The sequence below is a fragment of the Mus musculus genome, chromosome X (genome assembly GCF_000001635.26).
Source record: "Mus musculus strain C57BL/6J chromosome X, GRCm38.p6 C57BL/6J".
Classification (NCBI taxonomy): Eukaryota; Metazoa; Chordata; class Mammalia; order Rodentia; family Muridae; genus Mus; species Mus musculus.
Window position 1 is genome coordinate 25,353,909 of NC_000086.7, and position 27,858 is coordinate 25,381,766.

Sequence of the window (27,858 nt, forward strand, 5' to 3'; positions counted from 1 at the left end):
ATGGTACTGGTATAGTGACAGAGAAGTAGTACCAAGGGAACAGAATTGAAGACCCAGACATGAACCTACACACCTATGGTCACTTGATCTTTGACAAGGGAGCTAAAACCATCCAGTGGAAAAAAGACAGCATTTTCAACAAATGGTGCTGGTACAACTGGCTGTTATCATGTAGAAGAATGTGAATTGATCCATTTCTATCTCCTTGTACTAAGGTCAAATCTAAGTGGATTAAAGAACTCCACATAAAACCAGAGACACTGAAACTTATAGAGGAGAAAGTAGGGAAAAGCCTCAAAGATATGGGTACAGGGGAAAAATTCCTGATTAGAACAGCAATGACTTGTGCTATAAGATCAAGAATTGATAAATGGGACCTCATAAAATTGCAAAGCTTCTGCAAAGCAAAAGACACCGTCAATAAGACAAAAAGTCCACCAACAGATTGGGAAAGGATCTTTACCTATCCCAAATCGGATAGGGGACTAATATCCAGTATATATAAAGAATTCAAGAAGGTGGACTCCAGAAAATCAAATAACCCCATTAAAAAATGGGGCTCAGAGCTGAACAAAGAATTCTCACCTGAGGAATACCAAATGGCAGAGAAGCACCTGAAAAAATGTTCAACATCCTTAATCATTAGGGAAATGCAAATCAAAACAACATTGAGATTCCACGTCACTCCAGTCAGAATGGCTAAGATCAAAAACTCAGGTGACACCAGATGCTGGCGCGGATGTGGAGAAAGGGGAACACTCCTCCATTTTTGGTGGGATTGCAAGCTTGTAGAAACACTCTGGAAATCAGTCTGGCAGTTCTTCAGAAAACTGGACATACTACTACAGGACGATCCCACAATACCACTCCTGGGCATATATCCAGAAGATGTCCCAACCGGTAAGAAGAACACATGCTCCACTATGTTCATAGCAGCCTTGTTTATAATAGCCAGAAGCTGGAAAGAACCCAGATGACCCTCAACAGAGGAATGGATACATAAAATGTGGTACATTTACACAATGGAATACTACTCAGCTACTAAAAAAAATGAATTTATGAAATTCCTAGGCAAATGGATGGACCTGGAGGGTATCATCCTGAGTGAAGTAAGCCAATCACAAAGGAACTCGCACAATATGTACTCACTGATAAGTGGATATTAGCCCAGAAACTTAGGATACCCAAGATATAATATACAACTTGCCAAATGCATGAAATTCAAGAAGAATGAAGACCAAAGTGTGGACACTTTACCCTTTCTTAGAAATGGGAACAAAACACCCATAAAAGGAGTTACAGAGACAAAATTTGGAGCTGTGATAAAAGGATGGACCATCTAGTGATTACCATATGCAGGGATCCATCCCATAATCAGATTCCAAATGCTGACACCATTGCATACACTAGCAAGTTTTCCCTGAAAGGACCCAGATATAGCTCTCTCTTGTGAGACTATGCCGGGGCCTAGCAAACACAGAAGTGGAGGATCACAGTCAGCTATTGGATGGGTCACACAGCCCCTAATGGAGGAGCTAGAGAAATTACCCAAGGAGCTAAAGGGAACTGCAACCCTATAGGTGGAACAACAATATGAAATAACCAGTACCCGGGAGCTCTTGTCTTTAGCTTCATATGTATCAAAATATGGCCTAGTCGGCCATCACTGCAAAGAGAGTCCCAATGGACTTGCAAACTTTATATGCCCCAGTACAGGAGAACGCCAGGGCCAAAAAGGGGGAGTGGGTGGGAAGGGGGTTGGGGGGTGGGTATGGGGAACCTTTGGGATAGCATTGAAAATGTAAACGAGGAAAATACCTAATTAAAAAAAAAAGAATCCTACTAACAGAAATCAAGATCACTCACCATCATCAGAACGCAGCACTCCCACCCTAACTGGTCCTGGGCACCCCAACACAACTGAAAAGCTAGACCCAGATTTCAAAGCGTATCTCATGATGATGGTAGAGGACATCAAGAAGGACTTCAATAACTCATTTAAAGAAATACAGGAGAGCACTGCTAAAGAGTTACAAGTCCTTAAAGAAAAAAAAGGAAAACACAAAAAAACAGGTAGAACTCCTTATAGAAAAACAGGAAAACACATCCAAAAAGGTAATGGAAATGAACAAAACTATACTAGACCTAAAAAGGGAGGTAGACACAATAAAAAAAAAAACCCAAAGTGAGGCAACGTTGGAGATAGAAACCCTAGGAAAGAAATCTGAAACCATAGATGTGAGCATCAGCAACAGAATACAAGAGATGGAAGAGAGAAACTCAGGTGCAGAAGATTCCTTAGAGAACATCGGCACAACAATCAAAGAAAATACAAAATGCAAAAGGATCCTAACTCAAAACACCCAGGAAATACAGGACAAAATGAGAAGACCAAACCTATGGATAATAGGAGTTGATGAGAACGAAGATTTTCAACTTAAAGGGCCAGCAAATATCTTCAACAAAATCATAGACGAAAACTTCCCAAACCTATAGAAAGAGATGCCCATGATCATACAAGAAGCCTACAGAACTCCAAATAGACTAGACCAGAAAAGAAATTACTCCCGACACATAATAATCAGAAAAACAAATGCACTAAATAAAGATAGAATATTAAAAGATGTAAGGGAGAAATGTCAAGTAACATATAATGTCAGGCCTATCAGAATTATTTCTTCTTTTAAATTAGGTATTTTCTTCATTTACATTTCAAATGCTATCCCCAAAATCCCCTAGAACCTTCCCCCACTACACTACCCACCTACTCACACTTCTTGGCCCTGGCGTTCCCCCATACTGAAACATATAAACTTTGCAAGATGTTGAATCTGCCTGAATAAATAAAATACTAATACAAAAAAAAAGAATGAATCTAAAAATCAAACTTCTATATGTTTGCTGAACATGAAAATAGAAGGCATTCTTGATTACTTATGTTTGAAGACACATGTGAAGCATTCTTAAGCATTAGGTAAGGTTATATGTCATTTATCTGAAGGCCAAGCACAATGAAATGATGTTTTGATGACTTGATGAGAATACAAAAATCCTTGTCTCAAACTAATATTTATAAATTTTGTCAGTTGCATTTAATGTGTTAGTGCTATGAAATATAACATGGCAAGGGAGTACCTTTGGTGGGCTCATGCAAGGTGTGCCCCTGAGAATTATACCATGCAACAGACCTGGTATAAAATGGATTTATTGGGGGAGGGGAGAAGAGTGAGGAACTGCGAAAGGATAGAGGCAGACAGACAGAAGAAGCAAAGTCATTAGGTCAGAAAAAGTAGGGCAGAGAACAGATAGAGGGGAAGCTGAGAACAAAAACAGAGACAGAGAGTTCAGAAACAAGAACAATGGGAACAGAGAGAAGGGGCTGGGCCTGGAACAGTGAGATGGGGCTAATCAGTTCTTTTATCCTGCCTCACAGTTAGCAGTGTAGTTTGTTTCAAGAAACAAATATACTTTCTGTCAATGAATTTTGTAAGTGAACAGGAAATATTTTCATCTCTCAGAGCTGACAGTGTTAATTTTATAGTGTTTATAGGAGATTTTTTGGGACTATTTTCTTAAGAACAGTGTAAGCCAGGTATGTTGTCACATACCTGTATAGCACCTACAGGGAAGGCTGAACCTAAACATTCTAGACCTTACTAGACATACAAAACATGCTAAGTGCCTATCTCAAAAATAAAATAAATGAAATAAAACCAAACCAAAGTGCCTTCTATATTTGTATCTTGTACCTTCGTGAACTAATAAGATAATGAATCAAAAATAAATTTCAATAATCTTTATGAATAAAAATATTTAGAAATGTTAAGAAGGTTAAAAAAATCACTACAGGGAGGGGGGAGGGTTCCTGGGTGGGAAAGCGGACAAGGAGAAGAGGAGAGGAACATGATCCGGTATTGTGGGGGTGGGGAAAAGGACTGAAGCACTGAGGACCAGCAAAAATAATGGAAACAGGCATCTTTGATATGTAGGAGGTTAGAAAACCCTCTAGAATGTACAACAGACCTGGGAGGTAAGAGACTCTCAGTACTCAAAGGGAGGGACCTTAGATGGAATGCCCTGCAGTGGGGAGAGGGAATGTGTAGAGTCCTCCTCCAGAGGAGAGACAGGACATCAAGTGGAAAGATGGGGTTGCCATCCCACAGTCAAAAGCTCTAACCCAGAATTGTTTCTGTCTGAAAGAACTACAGCGAAAAAAATGGAGAAAAGCCTAAGGAAAAGGAGATCCAGTGACAGGCCCAAATTGGGATCCAGCTCAAGGTGAGGCATCAAGGCCTGACACTATTACTGATGCTATGGTGTGATCACAAAAATGGGCCTATCATGACTGCCCTCTTAAAGACCGAACCAGCAGGTGAAAAAGTCAGATGCAGAAATTTACATGCAACCAATGGACAGAAGCTGGGAACCCCTGTGGTTGAATTAGGGAAAAGCTAGAAGAAGCTGAGGAAGAGGAGTTGAAGGAGGAGGATCAACAGTCTCAAATAACCTGGAACTCCCAGGATCTCTCAGACACTGAGCCACCAACCAGGAAGCATACACCAGCTGATATGAAGCCCCCAACACATATAGAGCAGAGGACTGCCAGGTCTGGACTCAGTTAGAGAAGGTGCATTTAACTCTCAAGAGACTTGAGGCCACAGGGAGTAGGGAGGTCTGGTGGGGTGGGGGTAGGATGGTGGGGACATCCTCTTAGAGATGGGGAGTGGGGGTGTGGGAGCATGAGGCAAGGAGGTATGGGATGTGGAACAATCAGAGGGTGGACAAGGAGGGGGATAAAGTCTGGACTTTAAAAAAAGATTAAGGAATAAATTTTAAATAATTCACTACATTAGTGTGTAAGTTCGGTACAAAGGACTATTTGCCACTCACTTATTCATTTAGATTTTGTTTGGAAGTTAATATAAAGAGGCTCTTACACTTAAACAAGAAAATGATTAAAGATGTTTAAAAATAAAGGGGTTCTATTTTGACTCTGAAGGTATACCTCCTAGTTAACTTTGTAATCACTTCACAGGGGTTAACTTCCTTCTTAGAATCATCAGAATTACAAGGATTAAAGAGCCTTTCAAACTCTGTTTCATAGGAGACAAAAATGTTAGTGAATTTTTTATTTGGTTACAAATGTACCAGCAAGTGAGAAATATGTATGCTTCATTAGTCTGAAGATGGGAAAGGAGAAGAGTACTTCAGAGTATGCTTCATAATGTCTCTTCACCATCTACATCAAAAAGCATATCGTAGTTGTTGGTCTCCATGTTCATCAAACCCTAAAACAGAACAGCACTTCTTACTAAACAAACTCCCAAGGATACAAATATGGAAGATTCGGTGCAAATGATGTATATATGTGCTATGTTTAGTTAAGCAGGATAATTATAGTGTTAATAAACTATGAGGTACATCTGAGGTCAAATTCCCAATTTATCATTTCATGTCTTGAATAATTCCTACAAAGTCATTAGGATTTTATAGATAATATCAGTCACTTCAGTAAGAAATAATTCTAAATAACAAGTAGTTAAACTTTTTGATTCCGAAAACATATTTAGTTTCCTAAAGACATTTTATGGACCATGTGCAACATACCTCCATGGACTTCTCATGCATGTCTTCAATTGCTTCCAGGGTCTGACTCTGACTACATTCAGACAGTTTTAATGCTTGTTGTTCTTTTTGATAATTGTTCTACAAATGTAAAAGGAAAACATTACTATAACAATTCTGTTCATTTTTGTTGTTACTGCCATGCAGCATGAATGCTAGGCTAACAACCAACCACTTAATGTATTTCCAATACTAAAATGTTTACGTGAGCAAAAATAATTCCATATGAAACGTAAAAGGAATAGTTTTCCAAGTGATTTAACATTTTAACAACTATTATGACTAAATATACTTATATTTTTAAGTGACATGAAATACAATTATACTACCAATTGTGGGTTAATACAACTTTTTTTTATGAGAAAGTGTTTGCTATGCTGCAGAGACTGGCCTTAGCCTCTCAAGTACTTAAGTTTATAGGCATGTACCATGTAAACATGAACTTGGTAAAATCCTAGCCCTGGAAGCTTAACTCTAGCTAGTGTTAATGCTTTTACCATATGGTGGCCTCCTTTTTCTAACTAGCAGAAGTAATCCCAGGAGGTGGTTCATTACCTCATCTCTGTATCTAGCCCCCACCTAAGGTGTATGTGCCATGTCATCTACTTTCTCTTCCTTTCTTAAGGATGCCTTATACTTATTCTTTACTAAGTCCAACATCTTCACTTTTCTCAACTATTGTCAAGAGTTTCAGCAATTGTAACTGTTATTTTAAATTTATGACTTTAGCTGGTCGTCAGTGTAATGCCTATAAAACTAACTTTTATAAAGTTTGAGTTAGAATGATCACAAGATCATGAATAGTCTTGATCACTTAAAGATACCCTGCCTCAAAATAAAGTGTAAAAAGATGTCTGGGGACAAAGTTTAGTGGTAGATTTGTTTTCTCTAGGTTCCAATCTCAAGTAACACATGGAAGTAATAATATAAATTTCTCTTTGTATTCTTTATGTTGGCAGACAACCATGGTAATTTGCATTTAAAAAAATTAAGACAAGTCCTTTCCACCTTTTCTCCTTGTGCTACTAGATTCCTATTTTGTCCTTTATTCACTGTGATCAGTTTTGTACCTCACATTTCCACTCAAATCATCCTGATTAAGTACAATGACCTGCACTTTGTGAAGTTTCCCTTTAAAAAATGTACACGTGCATACATATGGAGACAAAGGATTAATATTGGGTGTCTTCTTTGGTTGCATCCCACTGTTTGGGAGACAGGGTCTCAATGAAACTAGAGCTCATCCATTAGGCTACAACTGGTGGCTAGGAAGCTCTGGGAATCTTCTTATCTCTGAACTAAATCTGAGTTTGGTGGTTCTAAAATGCTCACCACCACACCAACTTTTATTGTTGTGGTGGTTTGTTTTTAGTTTTGCTAGTTTGTTTTGTTGTTGGTGGTGTTGTTGGTGGAGGTGTTTTCGTGCATGCTTACTCAGGGAATATAAACTCGAGTCTCCATGCCTACAGTGAGAAAGATTACCAAATAAACCATCTTCTAGCCCTGCAAATCTATTTTATTTGGCCCATTAGCAGCATATGACACAGTTAGTGAACTTTTCTTCCTTAAATGTTTTCCTTCACTCATGGTAGTTTTCTTTGTACCAATTGTTCTCTTCCCTTACTGGTTCCCTCTCACCCCCCCACCCCCACCTCATGCAGAATTACAAATATTGAAGAATTCTGGGAGTCTGTCTTTAGACTCCTCATTTACATGGATGATCACTCCACCTTGAAATTTCATCCAGGGTTCAAGGTTTAAAAATTGCCTTCAATTGGAGTATTTATTTATTTTTTATCTTTAGTCCCTATCTCTTTCCAGAATTGACTCATAATGGTGGCTTCCTCAATGCCTTCCCAGGCAGGAATGGATCTCCTGTTCATTTCAAATTGAATACTTCTCAAACTATTAACCAATGAAATAAAAAATAGTTAATATGGTCATCATCTCAGATCTTACTTGGAAACTATGTGATGACTACAGTCATTGGTACAGTAATGGAGAGATGATCTAAAATAGTTTGGTGATATTCTTCCACAGGAATATTCTGCCAGGGCTGTTGAGAAAGGTTGTTTCCATCCACTGTTGTTACTAAATTTGTACTACGTTTAGGATTGTAAGAACTGATTTGCCAGTTTGAGTTGGCTTTCGAATATTAACAAGAGAGTCCAGATGACACCAGTAAGTAAGCTTTCTCTCTCCTTTCAACTGTACCTGAGGCTGACATAGTGTGCTTCCTTTTGTAGAAACTAGTAATCCTCTCTTCATCTTTCAGCAAATGTCTGCCTCTTGAAAATTTATAATCTGGTCTACCAGAAAATACCTAGTGGTTTTCATTGATATAGTATGTGATCATACTTCTCTGCTTTACAATTCAGTAGGACTAGAACAGAACCAAGGATAGATAGATAATGAAACTTAATTTAGTTTCATGTGCCCAACACAAGGCTAGTTTCTCCATTCCTACTTGATACTTAGTTATACTAGGTTAATTATAAAGTTAGTTATGATACTAACCACTGATTTTTCTTGTTCTTCATTGAATTTCTGTATATCCATATCAAACTTCTGCTCACACAATTTGTTGTTGATCTTCTTTCTGTAAAGCACAGTAATAAAAGCAGTCACATTTCATACCAATATGAAAAAGAACACTCAAAACAAATTAAATTGACCATTTCATACTATAAAAAGAAAAACAGCAGTAAAATATTATCCAATTGGAAATCATTATAGTTTTTTTTCCCTGAAAGATTATCAGAGAAGTCTTCTTTTATGTTTTAGCTTTTCAAAAATTAAAGAAGTTTTAATACATATGTATCATATTTTAGAAAATTAATTGTATTTCAAAGTATTTTTTCATTATTTCCTATCAAATATAACGTCTAATTTATTTTCCTATATTGATTCAATTAAGACTTAGTGCAAAACATAAGTCAATTAAAATATACAAATTGTCTGCATATGTAATTGATTTTTCCATATTGTTAAACATAATAAACAACAAATTACATTTCTAAGATTTTGTGCAAGACTTCTGTGTTTCCACAATGAATGTAAATCAAATTTTAAAATCTCATTAACAGGTACTTAAAGTAGAAAATAAAAATTTTCACAGATTTCTAAGAATTAGATTTAGTTTCCTTGAAGGCATGAAGTTATAGGGTTAACTGCTTAGACAAAATCAAAGACACACATTTTTACTAAAAGCTCAGTAATGGATTTTTTTTTAAACTTCAGCCACATATAATTTTTTAAATCATACAAATGTGACCCTACCAAACTAACAACTCTACCTCTCCCATTTGTTCGTTTGCCAAAGTCATTCTAATGTCTGGTTGCTTTTTTTTTTGAAAGAATCTTTGATATAAGTTTCCATGTGTTTTCTCTTTATGTGACTCCAGGTCCAAGGTTTCTGAAATAATCATCTTATATCTATGGGCAACAGGCACATATGTGGTGCACATATATACCTGTAAGCAAAACACTAATACACAAATATGTCTGAAAAATAGGTATTAAGAGCATTGTTTCTTAAGCCATGTAAGACGTTTTGGGTCTATGATCCTAGTCTAGGAAGCTTAGCAGGAGATTTCCAGTGTAAAGGACAACATAGGTTACATAGGAAAATTCCACCCAGCCTGACATACATAGTGAGACTATATATCAAAGACAAATTATTGTCCTCTAAGAAAGCTCATGCAACATTCAATTACATATAATTTAAAATAGATTCTTTGGGATCTGAGTTTCATTCCCTCACTGGTTAGTAAATTTGTCTTTCACTTTCAGTTACATAATTCATTTTATAAAAATCAGTGAGGGGATTGGTGAGATGATTCATCAGTTAAGAGCACTGGTTCCCTTCCAGAGATCTGAGAATGGATTCCCAGCATCCACAAGGTTGCTCACAACCTATAACTCCAGTTCCAGGGAATTCAATGTCTACATCTGGCCTCCTCAGGTACAAGACATACAAGCTGTGTACATACACACAATCAAGCAAAACAAACATACCCATAAAATAAAATTTAAAAAAAATAAGTAATAAGGGTTATATTAAAGAATTCATTTTTCCATTGTGTCATATAAAGAAAAGCACAGAGGAGTTTTAGAAAAGAAACTGACTTAATATAAAATTAATACTGGGTCAAAGAAATACTGTTGCATGTAAAGAATTTTGTATACATATCACTTAGCTTTGAATACATGGAATGTAGAAAAGTTTACATCATTTTTTTCCTCTAAAAATCCCTTCAATGCAGTTATGAAGATGCCTCAGTAATAAATAGGGTTTACTGTGAAAGGAGGACGTTCGCAAGTTTGATTCTAGTACCCATTTAGAAAACTAACCATGGATGGTGGCTTCTACAATAGCAGCACTGTGGTAGGCAGAGTGAGAATTGCTAGGACTTGCTGGCTGCTTATCTAGCTGCATGTTCAGTGAAAGAGCAGGTCTTAAGGGAATAAGGTGTAAAGAAATAGAGCAAAACCCAATATCCTCCACATGTGTATATATGCACCACAGACACAAACATACGAAAAAATAAAAATTAAGTTTAATTAATGTCACACCTGTTGAAAAAGCACCATTTTCACTTCTATACCACAGGCAAAAATAAGTCCATGATGCTAAATCAAAAATATTTGCAAGAGTCCGTGTCATGAGTAGATCTTGGGTGCTGACCTAGTCCCACAGTACCCAGAGTAAGCTCAAATCCCAGGTGCTCTAACACTCCCAGGATCACAGGAATGGCCCCAACATCAGGAATAAATGAGTCCCTAAGGATCCAGGGACACAGGAACTCCTGCCTTTCCAGTGGCATGGATTCCTTCTGGTCTGAAACTGCACCTGGATCAGACCTGGGGTACTGGCTCTGCACCCACTCTTAAAACACCCAGAGGGAGCACGATTCCCAGGTATTCTGAAATGCTCAAGATCACAGGATCACAGAGGAAGCTCGACTCCAAGGAGATCAGACACACCCAGGAACACTGGAGTTCTGACAGAAGAGCACAGCTGAGGGCACAATATCTTTCCCAACACCCTGTGTATCTGGGACACCCACAAGAACCAGGGAAACAAAATCATCCTCCCGGCCAGAGGCACAGGTTCCTTGCAGTATGCAACTGTGTCTAGAGAAAACCTAGGGCTCTGGCACCCCACCAAATCTTGCAACACCAAGAAAAAGATTAACCCCCAGGAGCTCTGACACAGCAGGATCTCAGGAGATTGGTCACACCAGGATTTCAAATTCCAAGAGGCAGCATGACTTCCAGGAGCTCAGACACACCCAAAATATCAGGATCCCAGGATCCCAAGATCTCAGAGATAGCTGGACTCCTATGAGTTCTGACACAACTAGGATTACAGGAGGGACAGGCTCCAGACAGAGACAGCAAGGGAAGGTAGCACCAAAGAAAATGAGATGGCACTAGGTAAGTACAAGAATATAAGCAATAGCAACCAAGACTAGTCGGCGTCATCAGAAACCAGTTTGGCCACCAGAGCAAGTCTTGAATACCCCAACACATTGGAAAAGAAAGATTCAGATTCAAAATCACATCTCATGATGATGATAGAGGTCTTTAAGAACAAAAATAGTTCCATTAAAGAAATACAGGAAAACAGCTAGAAGTCCTTAAAGAGGAAACACAAAAATCCCTTAAAGAGTTAAAGAAAACACAATCAAACAGGTGAAGGAATTGAACAAATACCATCTAGATCTAAAAATGGAAATACAGAATAAAAACTCACAAAGAGAGATGAACCTGGAGAAAGAAAACCAAGGAGACATAGATGCAAGCATCTCCAACAGAATACAAGAGATAGAATAGAGAATCTCAGGTACAGAAGATACCATAGAAAACATTGACACAACAGTGAAAGAAAATGCAAAATTCAAAAATCTCCTAACCCTAAACATCCAGGAAATCCAGGACACAATGAGAAGACAAAACCTAAGGAAAATAGGTATAGAAGAGAGAGAAGATTCCCAAGTCAAAGGGCCAGCAAATATCTTCAACAAAATTATAGAAGAAAACTTCCAATACCTAAAGAAAGAGATTCCCATGAACATACAAGAAGCCTACAGAACTCCAAATAAACTGGACCAGAAAAGAAATTCCTGCCGACACATAATAATCAGAACAACAAATGCACTAAAGATAAAATATTAAAAGCAGTAAGGGAAAAAAGTCAAATAACATAAAAAGGCATACCTGTTAGAAATACACCAGACTTCTCACCAGAGACTATAAAAGCCAGAAGATTCTGGACAGATGTTATATAGACCCTGAGAGAACACAAAAGCCAACCCAGGCTACTATACCCAGCAAAACTATCAATTACCGTAGATGGAGAAACCAAAGTATTCCATGATAAAATCAAATTCACACAATATCTTTCCATGAATCCAAACCTTCAAAAAAATCGATGGAAAACTACAACACAAGGAGGGAAACACTACACCATACAAAAATCAAGAAAGAAATCTTCTTTCAACAAACCCCAAAGAAGATAGCAATATAAACATAATTCCACCTCAAACAACAAAAGTAACAGGAAACAACCAACAGTCACTGGTCTTTAATATTTCTTCATAGCAATGGACTCAATTCCCCAATAAAAGACATAGAGTAATAGACTGAATACATAAACAGAACCCAGGATTTTGCTGCATACAGGAAACCCTCCTTAGTGACAAAGACAGACACTACCTCAGAGGAAAAGTCTGGAAAAAACTTTGCAAGCAAATATTTCCAGGAAACAACATGGAATAACCATTCTACTATGGAATAAAATCAACTTACAACCAAAACGTTTTTGTTATTGTTTTTTTATTGTTTTTTTGTTATTGTTTTTTTTTGTTTTTGTTTTTGTTTTTTAAAGATAAGGACTGTCACTATACTTGTCAAAGGGTGAATCAACAAAGATGAACTCACAATTCTGAACATCCATGCTCCAAATGCAAGGGCAACCAAATTCATAAATGAAACTTTACTAAAGCTCAAAGTATATATTGTACCCTACATAATAATAGTGGGAAACTTCAACACCCCACTCTCAGCAACGGACAGATCCTGGAAACAGTAACAAAACAGAGACACTGTGAAACTAACAGAAGTTATGAAACAAATGGTTTTAACAGATATCTATATCTATAGATATCATAGAACATTTTATCATAAAACAAAAGAATGTGCCTTCTTCTCAACACATCATGATGCCTTCTCCAATACTGACCATATAATGGGTCACAAAACAGGCTTCAACAGATATAAAATATTTAAATAATCCCATGCATCCTATCAAGTCACCACGGACTAAGGCTTATCTTCAATAATAATATAAATAAGCCAGGCATGGGGGCACATGCCTTTAATCCCAGCACTCGGGACACTGAGGCAGGTGGATTTCTGAGTTCAAGGCCAGCCTGGTCTACAAAGCGAGTTCCAGGACAGCCAGGGATACACAGAAAAACCCTGTCTTAACCCCGCAAATAATAATAATAATAATAATAATAATAACAACAACAACAACAACAACAACAATAATGATATAAATAATACAAAACCCATATATATACACGTGGTAGTTGAACAACAGTCTAATCAACGATAACTCGGTCATGGAAGAAATTAAAGACTTTTAGAGTTTAATGAAAATGAAGCTACAACATATCCAAACTTATGGGACACAATGAAAGCATTCCTAAGAGAAAAACTAATAGCTCTGAGTGCCTCCAAAAAAGAAACTGGAGAGAACATACACTAGCAGCCTGGCAGCACAGTTAAAAGCTCTAGAACAAAAGGAAGCAAATTCACCCAAGAGGAGTAGAAGGCAGGAAATAATCAAACTCAGGGTTGAAATCAAACAAGTGGAAACAAAAAGAACTATACAAAGAATCAACCAAACCAGGAGCTGGTTCTTTGAGAAAATCAACAAAATAGATAAACCCTTAGGCAGACTAAAGAGAGGGCACAGAGTCAGTATCCAAATTAACAAAACCAGAAATGAAAAGAGAGACATAACAACAAAATCTTAGGAAAACCGCCCCCTCCCCAAAAATTATCAGATCCTACTATAAGAGCCTATACTTAACAAAACTGGAAAATTTGGATGAAATGGACAACTGTCTAGACAGATATCAGGTACCAATTTAAATCAGGATCAAATAGACCCTGTAAACACTCCTATAACCCTTAAAGAAATAGAAGCAGTCATTAATGGGCTCCCAACCCCCTCACAAAAAATAAAAGCCCAGGATCAGATGGGTTAATACAGAATTCTATCAGACCTTCAAGGAAGACCTAATACCAATACTCTTCAAACTTTTATGCAAAATCAAAAGAGAAGGAACACTATTCAATTTTCTATGAAGCCACAATTACACTTATACCCAAAACTTACAAAGACCCAAATGAAGAAAGGAAACTTGAGACCAGTTTCACTTATGAATATTGATGCAAAAATACTCAATAAAATTCTGGTAAACCCAATCAAAGAACACGTTAAAATGATCATCCTTCATGATCAAATGTTCTTCATCCCAGGGATACAGGGATGGTTCAATATATGGAAATCCATCAGCGTAATCCACTATGTAAAAAATCTTGAGGAAAAAAAAAACAGTATTATCTCATTAGATGCTGAGAAATCATTTGCAAAAATTCAATAACTCTTCATGATAAAATTCTTGGAAAGATCAAGAAGTCAAGGCCCATACCTAAACATAGTAAAAGCAATATAGAGCAAATCAGTATCCAAAATCAAAATAAATGGAGAGAAACTTGATGCAATCCCACTAATATCAGACAAGACAAGACCACTCTCTTCCTACCTATTCACAGTAGTATATAATATAGTAGTATTTTATAGTACTAGAAGTTCTATCCATAGCAACTATATAACAAAAAGAGGTCAAAGGGATAAAAATTGGAAAGGAAGAATTCAAAATATCACTATTTGCAGATGATATGATAGTATATGTAAGTGACCCCCAAAATTTCAACAGAGAACTCCTAAACCTGATAAACAAATTCAGCAAAGTGGTTGGATATAAAATTAACTCAAGCAAATCAGTAGCTTTCCTCTACTCAAAGGATAAACAGGCTGAAAAAGAAATTATGGATACAACACCCTTCACAATAGTCACAAATTATAATACCTTGGTATGACTCGAACCAAGCAAGCGAAAGATCTGTATGATAAGAACTTCAAGTCTCTGAAGAAAGAAATTGAAAATCTCAAAAGATGGAAAGATCTCCCATGCTCATAGATTGGCACAATTAATTTAGTAAAAATGGCCATCTTGCCAAAAGCAATCAATAGATTCAATGCAATCTCCATCAAAATTTAAACTCAATTCTTCATAGAGATAGAAAGAGCAATTTGAAAAATCGTTTGGAATAATAGAAATCCAGTATATCAAAAAACTATTCTCAACAATAAAAGAACTTCAGGGGGAATCATTCCCGAACTCAAGCTGTATTATAGAGAAATAATGATAAAAATGTATGGTAATGGTACAGATACAATTACTTCATGAAATTCACAGGCAAATGGATGGATCTAAAATATATAATCCTGTGTGAGGTAACCCAATCCCAAAAGTATAAACATGGTATGCACTCACTGATAAGTGGATATTAGTCTAAAAGCTCAGAATACCCAAAATGTAATTCACAGACCACATGAAGCTCAAGAAGAAGGAAGACAAAAGTGTGGGTGTTTCAGTCCTTCTTAGAATGGGGAACAAAATATTCCTGGGAGGAAACATGGAGATAAAGTACAGAGCGGAGATTGAAGGAATGACCATCTAGAGTCTGCCCAAACTGTGTATCCATCCCATATACAGACACCAAACCCAGTCACGATTGTGGATGCCAACAAGTGCTTGCTGACAGGAGCCTAATATGACTTTCTCCTGAGAGGCTCTGACAGAGCTTGGCAAGAACAGAGGCTGATGCTCACAGCCAACCATCAGACTGATCATAGGGTTACCAGTGGAGGAGTTAGAGGAAGGACTGAAGGATTTGAAGGGGTTTGCAACCTTATAGGAAGAACAACAATATGAACGAACCAGACCTCCCAGAGCACCCAGGGACTAAGCCATCAACAAAAGAGGGGGTCCCATGGCTCCAGTGCATATATAGCAGAGGATGGCCTTGTCACACATCAGTGGGAGGAGAGGTCCTTGGCCCTGTGAAGTTTCAATGCCCCAGTGTAGGCAAATGCCAGGGTGGGGAAGTGGGATTGGGTGGGTGGGGGAACATCCTCATGGAAGCACAGGAAGGGATAATGGAATAGGGAGTTTCTGGGGTGAAACCAGGAAAGGGCTATTATTTGAAATGTAAATAAAGATAATATCGAATAATAAATAAATTGAACTAAAATAAAAATATTCACAAAATACTACATATAAATAAGTCATTAAGATGTCATATAGTATATTAATCAATATTATCTAATATATAAATTATGTTAATACGATATAGTTTTAAACAAATTACATATCCAAAAATGTACCTTCAAAATTTCCCAGTATATTTTATACTGGAGATCTGTGAAGTAATTAAAGGTTAAAAAGTAAGGATGCTGGGGATACTGTTTGATTGCTCAGCTTTTGTCCTACAAGCAGGACGATGAGAGTTTGACCCACAACATTACACCCTCCAAGAAAACCATTCAAATTAAGGATTAATCTTATAGAAATATTGTTTATAGTATATATCATATTTCAATTATTAATATACATTACTTGCTATACAATCAATTAAACTTTTCTGGAAGTACTTACACTAAGAAGGAAATAGTAAGTTTGAACATATTACCATGTATCTCCAACTACTTCTTCAGGATTTGCATTCCCATCATCATGAGTTACTGGATTCTGTACTGGGTTCGTAATAAAACAAGATATTAAAACAATTATGTTATTTTGAAAATTTTAATGAAATACTTTGTGATCATTCAGGCATAGTGCCAACATTAGGTTTTAAAGCAGATCTATTATTTGCTTAGAAGTTAAACAAAATCAAGTAATGTCTAATTGTCATCTAAAAATATGTTTTAAGCTATTTATTTATATGTTGTGATTAAAGACAAGAGATACAATATGAGATTTTTTATCTCCTTTACAAGCCTAAGAAGAACAACTGAGAAAAAAAGGAAGTGTAACATCAATGCCCATCATTAAATATCTGGTACCTTCCATAAGGTCCAATTCTGAAGCATTCCTAACTTGCTGTTCACCACTTAACATATTCCAGTTTTCCATTGGTGTCTCTACAGAACGTGCAAAACGCTGCCATTCCTCTGAGAAACTTACGTTTTCTGATTTAAAATGAAAAAGAAATTTTCTCAAGCCATTTGAATAAAAAATCACATAAACTAATAAAATTGAAATATAAAATAACATTAAGGAATGATTTTTACAAAAACAGCACTTCATAATTGCATGAAGGGTTTAAAGATAAAACCATATTTCTATTACCCTCTGATTTAATACTAAAGACTTTAGTATTTAAACATGGAACACAATAGTTGGCTTCAAAGATAGCCATTAATAACCTTAACTTTAATATGTACACATTTTTAAAAAGAATTATTTAAGTTGAATAAAGTATCTTGGTCTTCCTTACTATAAAAGAATAGAGGTTTGTTATTTTTTAATTTAAAACTCTCTCTCTCTCTCTCTCTCTCTCTCTCTCTCTCTCTTACACACACACACACACACACACAGACACACACACTATGATGGCTTTAACTGTGACTTCAAGTGGGTTTATATCTAAACATAGGAGGATCTGCATGTTGGTCCTATTCCTGCAAGGTTTTTGATAAGTTAGAGCAAATGTGTCTGCATCTCAATCTCCAAATAAAATCATAGTTGCTATTATCACAACCAAGCTCCTCAATCTTTTTCATCGAAATACAAATCTAAATTATAAAGTTCTGTCTGGCTGGACATATATTTCACTGCTACAGCAAGAAGCTCTGGGTTCAATCTTCAACTATGAAAAAACCCCACAAATTTTAAAAATAAAAAATAAAACAAGCATGTTTCCTCAGGCCCCAGTACATTTGCAAGGCTGAGGACTTCAGTTTCAAGGCCAGTTCAAGCTGCACATGAGGTTTCAGACACTCCTGAGATACAGAGTTAGAGCTTACTTTCCTAAACCAAAACAACACATAAATAAACACAGCCTGGCCTGAAGTATGTCTGAAGTCCCAGCACTTCAGAGGCTGAGAGGAGCCTCGGGATTTTGAGGCCGTTTGGATCCTATATATACGAATTTCGGCAATCTGGCCTTTCAACACCAGGTAGAAGAAAATGAAGACTCGTCTTCAGTTTGTTTTTAATGAATTTCTGTCGGGTAGCAGCAGCACGGAAAAGGTTCTAGTCTGTTTCTGCCACTAACTGACCTCCAGTTTACTCACACTTCACATCCCCAGGCCCAAGGAAGACTTTCGGGGTCTCCAATTCCCTGGCCTTCCTGCTTTCTGCTAGATGCTAGGCTTTTCAAACTCCTGCCCTTAGTGAAGTTCTCCATTTTTCACCGCAGAGGTCTAAGTGGGTAAAGTCGATTGTGAACCCAGCAGCAGTGCTATCCGGAGTCCAGGGAGGGTCACCTCCTCTCCTTACTCTGGAAGTAACACCTCCGCCCCGCCACATTCACCCCACCCGGACCCCCACCTGAACCATTATTAACCATCTTTTAACAGGTCACTGACTACCTCCACAGAGACTTCCCCCTACCATGCTTCCTCAAGAAACTTCCCTTCCTCAAGAACTCAGCTTCGTGGCCACCACAAAGCATACTGGGTAACAGGTTTTGGGCAGCTGTAAAACAATCTCAGCCAAGCCCCTTGCTGACTGGCCATGTTTGCACATGCTTACAAAAGTGAGAGAGGCTCTATCAGTCATCTGTCATCCAAGCAGCAAAAAAGAGGTAGTATTTTAGCTGCCAATACTACCCAGAAGCTTTCCATTTTCCAAGTTTGCAATACTAACTTGAAAGTTAAAATAAAATGAACCCCAAAGAAGACTCTCCTACTTTGTTTCAGTTGAAGGGGCTGTTATGTGTATTTCGGATTTGTTTTATTTACTTAACTAACGTGCTTTTGCATGTTTGTATTTGTTCAACATGCATGTCTGGTGCTCATAGAAACTAGAATAGGATGCCAATTCCCCTGGATCTAGAATTACAAATGGTTGTGAGCCATTATATAGGTCCTAGGAACTAAACCTTGGTTTTCGAGCAACAAGTGGTCTTAATTTGAAAGCTATCTTTCCATCCCTGTCCTGTGTGTGTTTTAAGGTATGCTGGATCATTTCTCGCGATAGATGTTTATTTTTAATATACAGTGGATATTACAGAAATATGACACTTTCCTAATATTGTCTATTTCCAGAAAAAGAAAAAAAACCATAATTTTAAAGGATTCTGTAAATCATAAAAAGAGGTTCAGCAAAAATGATGTGTATACATTTCAGTATATGTGTGCAGAAGAAGGCTGTATTCTCAATCATATTCCAACTTACATTTTTTGTTTGTTTGTTTTTCCAGACAGGGTTTCTCTGTATAGCCCTGGTTGTCCTAGAACTCAACCTGTAGACCAGGGTTGCCTCAAACATAGAAATCCCCCTGCTTCTGCCTCCCAAACGCTGGGATTAAAGGCATGCGCCACCACTGCCTGATCCAACTTAAATCTTCAGAGACAGGGTCTCTCTGAATCTGCAGCTCACCAACGTCACTAGCCTGGCTAGCCAGCCAGCTATCTCTACCTACTCAGCACTGGACTGCAGCCTGCATTTTTAAAGTGGATTCTAGGCCCCCACCTTAACTCCATATATTTTCAAGGACAGCACTTTACCAAGTGAGCCATAATTCTAGCCCCTCTGCAAGATTTGTTATGTTGCTGTAGCCACTGTCTTTTTTTTGGGGGGGGTGTATTTCTCTAATCATGCCTAAATTTAGGTTCCTAAAATGCTTAATGCTGGTTTTGTTTGTTTCCTTATAATAGCCAATTGCATTTCTTGCTCACTTTACAGTTAATTGGGCAAACTGGAAAAACTAACATTTCATTTGCGAGGCTTATTGCTGTGTTTTGTTTGTTTGGTAGGTGTTTTGTTAATTTCATGTGTTGGTGCATTTTGTTTTGTTTTGTTTTTTTTCAGCACTGAAGATGAAACTCATAGCTTTTACATGGTGCTGTACCACTGAGGTACACCTTCAGCTAATCTTTGTTTCTGAATGTTGGGTGAGTAGTCATCTGTACGTGTTTTAAAGAAAACTACAATTACTGTGAAACCTAAAATTATCCTCCTATGCTATAGGGTTTATAGGGATCTGGTGCCCTCTTCTGTCCTCTTCAAACAACAGGCAAATATCTCCAAAAACTCCTACCGCCAGATTTATCCAACATACTGTCTTGTTCATCTCTGTGAAGAAAGGACAATAAAATTTTAAAGTCAGAAATATAGTGGACTGGTAGAGCATTTGCCTAGCACACACAAAACTTTACACAGGAACTTCTTTTAATTATTTAGAATAAATATATAATGTTTGGTTTGGAACAAATGTCATATGCATATAAAATACATGGCAGACAACCAAAGTGAACCTGAATTATTTACTTTTAACAATTCATACATTTACACCCCACAGTAGTTTATTCATAACTCTCCCACACTTGCTGAGACCCTTCTTCTTCCCAGATGGTCCCCCTCTTATTTTTATTATGTTTCTCCTTTTGTTTGTGTGTATATCTGGGAAGATCCCATGCAGGTGGGTATATTGTACTAGTTGCTATGTGTTTGTGATGACAAGGACTTAAGGACCCCAAGCTGGGCTTGAACTCAATATATAGCTGCATCTGACCATGAATTGTTGATTTTCCTGAATCTACTCCTTCAGTGAAGGGATCACAAACACTACTTTTGAAGTACTCTATTGAACTGGGAAAAATTGAAAATATTACCTTATATCTTCATCTGCTTCTACGTGAGGCAGCATATTCTCATGTTTGCCAAATGCTGGCCTCTTTACTATATTGACAATAGAAAATGGAAACATTTGAAAGTATGCTATATAAGTAATAGTTAATAAAGTATTTTCAATTTGCATTTCTCTGGAAAAACTGCCCACGTGAGTTTTTCAAACAGCTTTTATAAATGAAATAATTACATCAAGGATATTGAGGATACAAGGTGAAAACAAAACTTAAGGATAATAGGTATAGATGAGAAGTAAGATTTCAGACTTAAAGGGCCAGGGAATATCTTCAACAAAATTATAGAAGAAAACTTCCCTAACCTAAAGAAAGAGATGCCCATGAACATAAAAGAAGCCTACAGATCCCCAAATACTTTAGACCACAAAAGACATTCCTGCCATCACATAATAATCAAAACACCAGATGCACACAAAAAAGAGAATATTAAAAGCAGTAAGGGAAAACAGTTCAAGTAACATATAAAGGCAGACCTATCAGAATTTCACCTAACTTCTCCCCAGAGACTATGAAAGCCAGATGATCCAGGACAGTTGTCATACAGACCCTAAGAGAGCACAAATGCCAGCCAAGGCTACTATACACAGTAACACTCTTTTACCATAGATGGCAAACCAAGGTATTCTATGACAAAACCAAAATTACACAATATCTTCCAACAAATCCAGCCCTTCAAAGGATAATGAAGGGAAAACACCAAAACAAGGAGGGAAATTACATTCTAGAAAAAGCAAGAAAGTAATCTTGCAGCAAACCCAAAAGAAGATGGCCACATGAACAAAATTCCATCTCTAAAAACAAATATAACAGGAACCAACAACGACTTTTCCTTAATATCTCTTAATATCAGTGGACTCAAATACACAATAAAAAGACATAGACTAATAGAATTAATGTGTAAGCATGACCCAGCATTTTGTTTCATAAAAGAAACAAACCTCACAGACAAAGACAGATATTACCTCAGAGTAAAAGGCTAGAAAACAATTTTCCAAGCAGATGGTCACAAGAAACAGGCTGGAGTAGGCATTCTAATATCAAATAAAATTGACTTACAACCCAAAGTCATCAAAAAAGACAAGAAGGAACACTTCATATTCATCAAAATTATATTTACCAAGAGGAACTCCCAATTCTGAACATCTATGCTCCAAATGCAAGGGCAGCCACATTCATAAAAGAAAGTTTAATAAACCTCAAAATACCCATTGCACTGCACACTATAATAGTGGAAGACTTCAACACACCTCTCTCATCAATGGACGCATCTTGGAAACAAAAACTAAAAACAGACACAGTGAAACCAACAGGAGTTATGAAACAAATGGATTTAGTTGATATCTATAGAACACTGTATCCTAAATCGAAAGGATATCCCTTGTTCTCAGTACCTCATGAGGCCTTCTCCAAAACTGACCATATAATCAGTCACAAAACATGCCTCAACAGATATAAAAATATTGAAATAATCCCATGCATCCTATCAGATCACCACAGACTAATGCTGATCTTCAATAATAATATAAATAATAGAAAATCCACATATATGTGGAAGGTAAACAACAACCTACTCAATGATAACTTGGTCAAGGAAGGAATAAAGAAGGAAATTAAAGACTTTTTAGAGTTTAATGAAAATGAAGCTACAACATAACCAGACATATGATACACAATGAAAACAGTAATAAGAGAAAAATTCACAGCTCTGAATGCCTCTAAAAAGAAACAGGATAGAGGATGCAGGAGCAGCTTGACAGCACAACTAAAAGCTCTAGAACAAAAGGAAGCAAATTCTCACAAGAGGAATAGAAGGCAGGAAACAATCAAACTCAGGACTGAAATAAACCAAGTGGAAACAAAGGAACTATACAAAGAATCAACCAAACCAAGAGCTGGTTGTTTGAGAAAATCAACATGATAGGTAAACCCTTAGCCAGACTCACTAAAGGGCACAGGGACATCATCCTAATTAACAAAACCAGAAATGAAAAGGGAGACATAACAACAGAAACTTAGGAAATCCAAAAAATCATCAGATCCTACTACAAAAAACCTATACTCAACAAAACTGGAAAATCTGGATGAAATCGACACTTTTCTAGACAGATATCAGGTACCAAATATAATTCAGGATCAGATAAACCCTAGAAATACTCCCATAACACCTAAAGAAATAGAAGCAGTCATTAATAGTCTCCCAAACAAAAAAGCCCAGGATCTGATGGGTTTAGTACAGAATTCTATCAGATCTTCATGAAGACCTAATACCAATACTCTTCAAACCATTATGAAAAATCTAAAGAGAAGGAACATTATTCAATTTGTTCTATGAAGCCAGAATTACAATTATACTCAAACCATACAAAGACCCAATGAAGAAAGGAAACTTCAGACCAATTTCCCTTATGAAAATTGATGCAAAAATATTCAATAAAAGCCTTGCAAACTGAATCCAAGAATACATAAAAATGATCATCCATCATGATCAAGTACACTTGATCCCTGTGATGAGGGATGGTTTAATATACAGAAATCCATCAACTTAATCCACTATAGAAACAAACTCAAAGACAAAAATCACATGATCATTTCATTAGATGCTGAGAAAACATTTGACAAAATTCAGCACCCATTCATAGTAAAAGTCCAGGATAGATCAAGAATTCAAAGCCCATACCTAAACAAAATTAAAACAATAGACAGCAAACCAGTAGCCAACATCAAACTAAATGGTGAGAAACTGGAGGAAATCCCACTAAAATCAGGGACTAAACAAGGCTGCCCACTTTCTCCCTACCTATTCAACATAGTACTTGAAGTCCTAGTCAGAGCAATTAGACAACAAAGAGAACAAATGAATACAAATTGGAAAGGAAGAAGGCAAACTATCACTATTTCCAGAAGATATGATAGTATATATAAGTGACCCCAAAAATTACACCAGAGAAATCCTAAATCTGATACACAGCTTCACTGCAGTAGCTGAATAGAAAATTAACTCAAACATATCAGTGGCCTTTCTCTACAAAAAGAATAAACAGGATGGAAAAGAACTTAGGGAAACAACACCCTTCACAATAGTCACAAATAATATAAAATACGTTGGTGTGACTCTAACTGAGTAAGTGAAAGAAGGATCTGTATGATAAAAATGTCAAGTCTCTGAAGAAAAATCAAAGAAAATCTCAGAAGATGGAAAGATCTCCCATGCTCATGGATTGGCAGGATTAATGTAGTAAAAATGGCTATCTTGCCGAAAGCAATCTACAGATTTAATGCAATCCCCATTAAAATTCCAACACAATTCTTAACTGAGTTAGAAAGGGCTATTTGCAAATTCATCTGGAATAAGAACAAAACCTAGGATACAAAAACTATTCTCAACAATAAAAGAATCTCTCCTGGAATCACCGTGCCTGACCTCAAGCTGTACTATACAGCAATTCTGATAAAAACTAGATGGTACTGGTATACTGATAGACAGGTAGATAAATGGAATAGAACTGAAGACACAGAAATGTTCCCACACACCTATTGTCACTTGATCATTGACAAAGGAGCAAAAACCATCCAGTGGAAAAAAAGACAACATTTTCAACAAATGGTTCTGGCTCAATTGGCAGTTAGCATGTAAAAGAATGCAAATTGATCTATTTTCATCTCATTGTACAATGCTCAAGTCTAGGTAGATCAAGGAACTCCACATAAAACCAGAGACACTGAAACTTATAGAGGAGGAAGTGGGGAAGAGCTTCGAAGACATGCGCACCGGGGAAAAATTCCTGAACAGAACAGGAATGGCTTGTGCTGTAAGATTAAAAATAGACAAATGTGACCTTATAAAATTGCAAAGCTTCTATAAGTCAAAGGACACTGTCAATAGGACAAAACAGCAACCAATAGATGGGAAAAAAATCTTTACCAATCCTAAATCAGATGGGGAATAATATCCAATATATATAAAGAGCTCAAGAATCTGGACTCCAGAAAATCAAATAACCCCATTAAAAAATGGGGACAGAGATAAACAAAGAATTCTCAACTAAGGAAAACCGAAAGGCTGAAAAGCACCTAAAAAATGTTCATCATCCTTAATTATCAGGGAAGTGCATGTCAAAATAAACCTGAGATTCCACCTCTTACCAGCCAGAATGGCTCAGATCTAAAACTCAGATGACAGCAGATGCTGGCAAGAATGTGGTGAAATAGGAACACTCCTCCATTGCTGGTGAGATTGCAAGCTGGTAAAACCACTCTGGAAATCAGTCTGGTGTTTCCTCAGAAAATTGGACATAGTTCTACTGGAAGATCCAGCAATACTCCTCCTGGGTATATTCTCAGAAGATATTCCAACTTGTAATAATGACATGCTTCACTATGTTCATAGCATCCTTATTTATAATAGCAAGAAGCTGAAAACAACCCAGATGTCCCTCTTCAGTGGAATGGATACAGAAAATGTTGTACATTTGCATAATAAAATACTACACAGCTATTAAAAACAATGAATTCATGAAATTCTTAGACAAATGGATGGATCTCAATGAAATCTTCCTAAAGGAGATAACCCAATCACAAAAGAACACACATGATATGCATTCACTGATATTTTCCCAGAAGCTCAGAATAACCAAGATATAATCTGCAAAACCCATGAAACTCAAGAAGAAGGAAGACCAAAGTGTGGATATGTCATTCCTTCTTAGAATGGGAAACAAAATGCCCATGGAAGGAGTTATAGAGACAAAGTTTGCAGCTGAGACTGAATGAATCCCGAGACTGCCTCACTCAGGGATCAATCCAATAAATAACCAACAAACCCAGACTTTATGGCAGATGCCAACAAGAGCTTAGGGACAGGAGACTGATATAGCTGTCTCCTGAGAGGATCTGTCAGTGCCTGACAAATACAGAAGTGAATGCTCACAGACATCCATTGTACTGAGCACAGGGTCCCCAATGATGGAGCTAGGGAAAGTACCCAAGGATCATAAGGGGTTTGCAGCCCCATAGGAGGATGAACAATATGAACTAACCAGTACCCCCAGAGTTTCCTGGGACTAAAGCACCAATCAAATAAAACAGATGGTGGGACTTATGGCTCCACCTGCATATGTAGGAGAGGATGGCCTCGTATGTCATCAACGGGAGGAGAGACCCTTGGTACTGTAAAGGTCCTATGCCCCAGTATTAAGGAATGCCTGGGCCAGGAATTGGGGGTGGGTGTGTTGGGGGCAGGTGGAGAGGTGAGAGGAGAGGGGATTTGCAGAGGGGAAATAGAAAAGGGGATAATATTTGAAATGTAAATAAAGAAAATATATAATAGAAAAAGGAATGAAATAATTTATTTGCAGGTTTTATGAAATAAATTCATGTTTTGCTAACATATAGGAACAACGTTCAGGTCTTTTTCTGGGGTAAAATCATAGCAAGTTATTGTTTCTCAACATATTGTGTCTACAGTGCCAAGAGTAGGTATATGCACTGCTAAAACTCAGGTATAGGAATATATAGATATAGGTAAAATTAGAAATGAAGTATATGAAAACTTAGAAAAGACTTCTTCCATTGCAGGCGAGTTGGGAAAAGTCTAATGAACTGCAGGACACAATCAATACTGAAGACTGGATACCTTCAGAATGAGCCTGCTCTTCTTCATCTGAATCAAAGTCAAGAAGTAATAAGTAACCTTCCTTTGGTATCACCCGCAGTTTCTTAATAGACATTTTTCTCTTAAGCGCTCAGTTGTCTTCTTAATTAAAAAAATAAAAAGAAAAAGAAAAAAAATAAGTAGTTATCTAAATCCAAAGGTATCATGTAAATAGTTAAAAATGTCAAAAAGTCAAATAATTATCTTAGCTCATTGAAAGATTATTTCTTTTGTTTTTTAACACTTATATTTTTAATAATTTGTCTTTATCAGATATTTTTGCATACATATTCAATATGGTCACACATGCATATGTGTATGTGTGTGTATGTATGTGTATGTGTATATGTATGTGTATGAGTATATGTATATGCATATATACACATACACACACACACACATATATATATATATGCTTCCCCTTACAATTTCCTTCATGTATCCCATTTGTAATGTCCCTCTCCCTCCCAACTTTGTTTTAAAATCTTCTTTAACTTACTTATTTTAAATCCTTCTTTAGAACCCAAGTTAACAATCTGCCATTTCTCAGTTTAAAAAAGGCAAAAACAGGCCAGCCTTTAATACGTGAGTCCTCCCTTTCTCACCAAAAATGATGAGCAAAATGTGTTTGCATTTAAACTTTGAGGCATCTGAATTTTGGTCCTATCTCCCAACGATTCTTTTTAAACAAAACATCAGCAATTCTGATTTTCAGTATATCTGTTTTAGAGTAAATTCATAGTACTATCCAGAAAGATGATGAACATGGTAACTATATATTCATGTCAAGAAGACCCAATGCTCAGTCTACAACAAACACTCACCACCACTACCCACACAGAAAATCCTTATATTGGAGAAATTTGGGATTGGGGGAAGCCGAGGATTTCAAACATCTGAAGATTGTAAGTTAAAGGCCAGCCCAAGCCAGACCAGCCTGAGCTACAAAGGAAGATCCCATCCTACAGAACTAAAACTGAGAGAAAAAGCTGAACTTGGTGGTCCAAGTCTTTAATCCCAATACATGGGCGATTAGACAGGAGGATCCCTGTTCTGACTCCTTCCCAGATTACTTATTAATCTCTTGTAAAGTCTCCTCTTCTTCTTTTCATTCATTCTTCCTACGCCACTCCCCTCTCTGCAGTGTCCATACAGTCTATACCAAAGGAACACACCGTAGAGAAGACAATGAAGAGGGAGGAATCATCAGTGTGTTTCTAATGGATCCCGGACAGCACACAGGACAAGCGACAAGTTGGACCCTAAGGCTCCTTACAGCACACAGGACAAGCGCCAAGGCTCCTCACTCACAGCCCCATGCTCCCCCGACCCTCAATCCTGCAGCCAGCTCTCTGATCCTATCCCAAGGCCCCATGATTGTGTCCTCCAAGGGTTCATAATCTTCTAAGGCCCTGACCTGTTCAATCCTCTGTCATGAATATGGTCCTCCACCATATCAGTTAACAATCAGAAGCCATAGGAAATGGTGATCATGAGGCATTTCCTCACCTAGCGGCCACCTGGGCCTGAAATGGCCCACCCTGTCACACCTCGATTAACT

At 37.2% G+C, this 27,858-nt stretch overlaps 1 pseudogene; it reads right to left on the reverse strand.

Moving 5' to 3' along the window:
* Positions 1–5,197: 5,197 nt before the first annotated feature.
* On the reverse strand, positions 5,198–26,373 carry Gm1989 (annotated as a pseudogene).
* Between the last annotated feature and the right edge of the window lie 1,485 nt (positions 26,374–27,858).